Here is a 6,633-nt window from a genome sequence, read left to right on the forward strand (position 1 = left end):
CCCGATGAGGAGGGACATCTCCGCTTCACTGTCTACTGTTTGACATTAAATATGCAATTTTGTAGCATTTCATGTGCTGTGCCTGCCCCACTTCTCTCCAGTAGGCCTAACCTAGAAAAGGAGATGGCATAACGAGCGTTTTGGCACACCAAAAAAATAAAATGAAATAAAATGAAATGAAATAAAATAAAATAAAATAAGATAAGATAAAATAAAATAAAACAAAATAAAAAGCTCAGGCTCCATCTTTTCTTTCTCCCTGCCTCTCTCTCTCTCTCTCTCTCTCTCTCTCTCTCTCTCTCTCTCTCTCTCTCTCTCTCTCTCTCTCTCTCACACACACACACACACACATACATACATGTATACACAGAGACACTCACACATAGGCTACATTCTCAGATGGCGGTAAGAGATGGACAACAATGGAAATGCATATTTTAAATCATACACATTTATTTCTCTTGACAATTCATGACACATGGTTGTTCACCGATTAAAAAGGACAACTTTGTTTCAGTGTATGCAAATTTTACTTTAAACATCAGTCTGAAACAGCCTCCATGAAGGAGTTCATCCTTTTCTCTCTGCTTCTCCTCTCATGAAACCGCACAGCGGGCATTTCTAAGTTTGAGTGGAGGTCCCTGGAGACGGCGAGACGTGAAAATGTATCCTGGAAGCCCCTGAATTGCTTTTTACCCCTTGTGGCCCCACCTGAGAAGTCAGGTGTGATATCCACTCCCACACACTTGAAACTGGGAGGGCTGGACTGGGAGGAAAACTCAGGCTGGGTATTTTAGCCAAGCTCGGCCCACCAAGCCTTAAAGGTACACTGTGCAAGATTTTAAGTTGTTTATTTCCAGAATTCATGCTACCCATTCACTAATGTTACCTTTTTCATAAAGTCTTTCCACCATCAAATTGTAAGTATTCATTATGACGGGGAAAAATGCACTTTTCATATGAAAAGAAATAGAAATAGCTATTTTTAGCTGCAAAAATGACTTGGTACTTGGGCCATACTAGAAAATATTAATTTCAAATTTGGCAATAGGCAACCCAGTTTCAGTTTGAGCAGCTTAGTTACAGTACCTTCTTTGACTACACTGAAAAAAACGATCCAAGGGGGTCTTTGGATATGCCCAAAAGAAGGACATTGATCTAACATGTTTTTTTCATATACCGTCACTAAACACATTTAAATCATGTTGGATTGAAATGTGTCATTTGTATTTGAGTTGTGCATATTTATATCAGGTTACTGGAACATGATTTTGATATGTAAAACGTTACTAATAGGCTACTCCTGACAAGCTGGTGGCAGTAGAGTGTTATGAATGCAACCATGAATGACATTCACACGAGACCATGCGAAGAAGACCAACATCAACGGACATTTTTGACTTTCGCGCCCTTGGCTGCTTGGTAGCAGGTCCACCACACACCCCCATTCAAAAGTAAGTTTTTTATTCAACTATTTATATTTATTATCCTTCCATTGGTGATAAACGTGTCGTTATTAGCACAACATTGAAATTGCCATGTTTGTGGATGATAGGGCTGTGAATACATTTTTCGAAACTATTTCAGTTAGTTAGTTTAGCAATCAGTGGTGGTCTAAGTTCATCAATACCGAAGTGGAATACCTAGTTTTTCCTTCTCAATCTTCAGAGTGAAATACATCGGTACTTTAATAGAGGGTAGTAGTATTTTGTGACAGAGAAGTATTACTTCATAAACAGTCGTGTTGGTTCCTCTGGTTCATTCTATTTACTGTCAATGCTCTGGTTGCATGCCGAGGAGCGAGTGAACGGCTCGAAACCCTCGAGGAGCTCTGTGTGACGTGACCCCGTGTAGAAAAGGCTGGTAGAACTGCGAAGCTCGCGTCTTCTCCTGTGGGTGAAGACGGTTACATTAGCTATCGACTGGGCTAGCTACAGGGTTCCCACCATGGTAAAATATCTTACCCACCGTTATAAATAATGTACTCCTGGTCAAACTAAGTGAATATGTGTCTGAACTGCAGAACCATGATTGTAACGCACGCGCACCTCAAAAGTATGGTGCCTCTAACAGAGACGGTTTAGGTAGGAGCTGTAAATATCTACGGGGGAATGGGCACATGTTTGTACGTGGCGTTATGGCACCCTGTATCATTCCGTGATATCACGGTGATAAAGATGACTGAATAATGCACTGTACTTAAACCACTGATGGAATGATACATGGTGCCTTCACGCTTCGCAGGCTATGCGATTTCCCCAGAACATATTGCTTGTAATATTATCCTATTGTTTAGTCGCTGGCTTCCTGCAGTTGTTAAGTTTCTGTTCAACCCCCCTTTCGTGTAATCAGCTCTAACTTGCCGTTTTAGTTACTCCCTCATATAATTTCTCCATAATGGTGGAAGTAAGCACTAGTATTCACGTAATCAGTTATTTAGTCATGTTGTCTTAGTAGGTTTTATTGGGCCAGGCATACATGAAAGGCTTCAATATAACTTATTTTAAACGTGTACTTGTATCCTGTCTCGTGGCACTGCCGTCACTGCTTAGTATAACGCGATTGCCACAACATAAAACCTCTTGACTCTTAAAGGGACAGCAGTGGTCCACGCAGTCTGGCTCTCCTGCTTTACTATTTAACTGTACTACTTCTGTGTGTGTGTTGGGGGGGGGGGGGTTAAAACACTGAATGTTATCAACCTGAACACTCCATTTTGCATTGATAGGAAAATACTGTAATTATGTAATGAATATGTTTTGCTTATCAAGATCATGTTCTATGACAGACATTGTTGCACCAGCAGGAGATTATCAGCGACATGCCCATGGCCACCGACTTCAAGTCCTGCTGGCCAGAAATGTTGGATATTGGAGAGGTAATGTTTTTACTCAGTAGGAAGTACTGGCTTGTATATTGTATGATACCCATGACATTAAGTGTTCCTTAACATACTGTCTTCTGGGCCTTTTTTTTTGTCATTTCAGATCCATGCAGAGTTAACTCGTTACCACTATGCCACTGCAGTTAAAGTTTCTTTCCCAGCTGGACCTCCACTGCGATGACCTGGTGAAAATCTTCCAGAAGAGGGGAGGGCACACCGCAAGAAAACTGCAGTCAGTGGTAAGTAAAGGTGCCCCACTTCCTGTCCTTGAGGTGAACTTGTTAGTTTTCTTCAATGCATTTATACCTGGTATGACTTGGCGTTTCAATCCCCAGCCCTTCTCAACACACGCGTGCCTAAGCCTACCGGTAGTTTGGTAATGTCACAATGTGATGTTAATGTCATATTTCTCAATTCATCTGACTGGGCGGTGGGCTGAGGGCATGTGGAAACAAAGAATGTTGTCAACCTGAACACTCCATTTTGCATTGATAGGAAAATGATTAAGTAATGAATATGTTTTGCTTATCAAGATCATGTTTTTTGACAGACATTTGTGTTCCACCAGCAGGAGATCATCAGCGACATGCCCATGGCCACCGACTTCAAGTCCTGCTGGCCAGAAATGTTGGATATTGGAGAGGTAATGTTTCTACTCAGTAGGAAGTACTGGCTTGTGTATTGTATGATACCCATGACATTATGATTAAGTGTTTCCTGTGTAGAATGTGGCCAGAATTGGTACTGCAACTATGCTGCTAATTGAAATAGTGCTGCATTTTGCCAAATTTGATCTTTTCATGAATATTTACTAAATAATAAACCAATATTTATTAGTTTAGCCAAAGTACAGTACGTTTTGCAGCTGAAAATGTCTATATCGGGAAATTCAAAGTGGCAGACCACAGAGCAGATCCCCCTTTTCATGTATGAAAAGTGCAATTATCCCAGTCATAATGAATACTCAGAATATGGTGGTGGTGGTTAGTTCATGAAAAAGGTAACATTTGTGAATGGGCAGCATGAATTCTGGAAATAAACAACTAAAATATTACACAGTGCACCTTAAACATACTGTCTTCTGTTTTTTTTTTGTTTGGTTTTTTTTTTTTGTGTCATTTCAGATCCATGCAGAGTTGACGCGTCACCACTGCCACTGCAGTTAAAGTTTCTTTCCCAGCTGGACCGCCATTGCGATGACCTGGTGAAAATTTTCCAGAAGAGGGGAGAGCAAACCGCAAGAAAACTGCAGTCATTGGTAAGTAAAGGTGCCCCACTTCCTGTCCTTGAGGTGAACTTGTTAGTTTTCATCAATGCATTTATACCTGGTATGACTTGGCATTTCGATCCCCAGCTCTTCTCAACACGCACGCACGCACGCATGCACGCAGGCCTACCAGTTGTTTGGTAATGTCATAATGTGATGTTAATATCATATTTCTCCCTTCATCTGACTGGGGGGTGGGCTGGGGGCATGTGGAAACAAAGAATGTTATCAACCTGAACACCTCATTTTGCATTGATAGGAAAATGATTAAGTAATGAATGTGTTTTGCTCATCAAGATCATGTTGTTTGACAGACATTTGTGTTGCACCAGCAGGAGATCATCAGCGACATGCCCATGGCCACCGACTTCAGGTCCTGCTGGCCAGAAATGTTGGATATTGGAGAGGTAATGTTTCTACTCAGTAGGAAGTACTGACTTGTGAATTGTATGATACCCATGACATTATGATATTAAGTGTTTCCTGTGTAGGATGTGGCCAGAATGGGTACTGCAACTATGCTGCTCATTGAAATAGTGCTGCATGTTGCCAAATTTGATCTTTTCATGAATATTTACTAAATTACAAACCAATATTTATTAGTTTAGCCTACAGTAAGTTTTGCAGCTGAAATTCAAAATGGCGCAGATCCCCCTTTTCATGTATGAAAAGCGCAATTTTCCCAGTCATAAGGAATACTTTGAATATGGTGGTGGCAAGTATTCATGAAAAATGTGGTGGCAAGTATTCATGAAAAAGGTAACATTTGTGAATGGGCAGCATGAATTCTGGAAATAAACCAAAATATTACACAGTGCACCTTTAACATGTTGTCTTCTGGGCTTTTTTTTTTTTGTCATTTCAGATCCATGCAGATCCATCCATTACCACTATGCCACTGCAGTTAAAGTTTCTTTCCCAGCTGGACCTTCACTGTGATGACCTGGTGAAAATCTTCTAGAAGAGGGGAGGGCAAACCGCAAGAAAACTGCAGTCAGTGGTAAGTAAAGGTGCCCCACTTCCTGTCCTTGAGGTGAACTTGTGAGTTTTCATCAATGCATTTATACCTGGTATGACTTGGCATTTTAATCCCCAGCCCTTCTCAACACACACAAACACGCGCGTGCGCAGGCCTACCGGTAGTTTGTTTACATGCATATACATATTCAAATTATTGCCTTAGTCTGACTAGGAGAACTGAGTTTTAAATATCGGACTATGCTTGTGAAGTGCAGGTAAATTTTGTCACACTGTTTCATCCTAACTGGACAGGGTTATTTTAGAGAAACGTTTCTTTGACCTATGTCGACCAGTAACATTTCTCTCTCCCCCCCCCCCCCTTTTTTTTCCTTTTTTTTTTTTTTACCTAGGATTTCACTGCAGCTCAGCAAACGGCCATGGGGATAAAGCTCTATGACGATGGACAATATGGACGTTCACATTGTGTGAGAAGGTGTTGGAAGTTCTTGGTGATCTTGCCTGTGGCTCTGGCTGTAGTGAGGCTTTTTGTTTTGGAATTATCTCGCCCAGAAAAATCTGTGTTTGAAAGAAGTCTGTAGTGAGGCCTCAAACACACTTTACTTTAGTGTGACCTTTACCATCTAGTAACTTGGCCTGCTTCTTGGAGATCTTGACTGTGTGGCTCTGGCTTTAGTGACTGTTTGGGCTTTTCTTTTCTTTTCTTTTCTTACATTTTCAGAATGGATGCTAGCCACTCATCAGTTTTTATCCATTTCCAAGTATTCATAATGACTGGGAATATTACAATTCATACAAGGTGGGAAGGTGGCTGTTCACCATTTTGGATTTGTTGTAATGGACCTCTTTGGCGGCAAAACTTACTGTACTTTGATCAGATCAGTAAATATTAGTTTATTACTAAGGAAACATTCATGAAAAGATATAATTTGTGAATGGGCGACTGAAATGATATGCTGTATTTTTAAGTTACCCCAGAAAATGATAATGGTGCTAGAGGTTACAGTATCTGCCCGAATTGTCACTGAAAATGTTGCGTAGTGTGTAGTTATGCAAGACACTTCACTGCATATTGCGGTCTTCAGATTCATTTCAAAGAGCAAATTGTAAATGTGTTGCCTCTATTTAATGTAATGCGTAAAATGGATTGTGATTATGATCTGTGAATTCAGTCTGTTCTACTCATGTGTCTGACCTGCACTAAAGGTATATCCGATGTCATGAATCATTTGTTTAAATAAAAGGAAATTTAGAGGTACATATATTTGTAAATGTAGTCTTGTTGCTGAATACCATTGGAAATTGATTCCTTTACTTTATGCACAGAGGTAATGTCCTAAAATTAGTTTAAAGCGATAAAAGGTACAACTCAGTCAGTTTACTCAAGGGGATGTGTAAGATGAGCTTATTTCCAAAAATCACTAAGCATTAAGTTATGCATGCATTTTTGCCAAGCAGGTAATGCCTTTGTATTACCTGGAAATGTGTTGTAACATGATTTCTT

At 40.3% G+C, this 6,633-nt stretch overlaps 1 long non-coding RNA gene across 6 annotated transcripts; it reads left to right on the forward strand.

The window, feature by feature from the left end:
- The first annotated feature begins 1,112 nt into the window (after positions 1-1,112).
- On the forward strand, positions 1,113-6,399 carry LOC134448865 (uncharacterized). Of its 6 annotated transcripts, none has more exons than XR_010034863.1 (8): positions 1,113-1,454; positions 2,789-2,878; positions 2,988-3,123; positions 3,435-3,527; positions 4,009-4,142; positions 4,487-4,558; positions 5,017-5,151; positions 5,522-6,399. It is a non-coding gene; the product is annotated as an uncharacterized LOC134448865 (long non-coding RNA). The 6 variants fall into 6 exon arrangements; XR_010034859.1 differs by having other exon boundaries at positions 3,453-3,527; XR_010034861.1 differs by having other exon boundaries at positions 3,456-3,527.
- Positions 6,400-6,633: the final 234 nt, after the last annotated feature.

Source organism: Engraulis encrasicolus, chromosome 5 (genome assembly GCF_034702125.1).
Source record: "Engraulis encrasicolus isolate BLACKSEA-1 chromosome 5, IST_EnEncr_1.0, whole genome shotgun sequence".
NCBI lineage: Eukaryota > Metazoa > Chordata > Actinopteri > Clupeiformes > Engraulidae > Engraulis > Engraulis encrasicolus.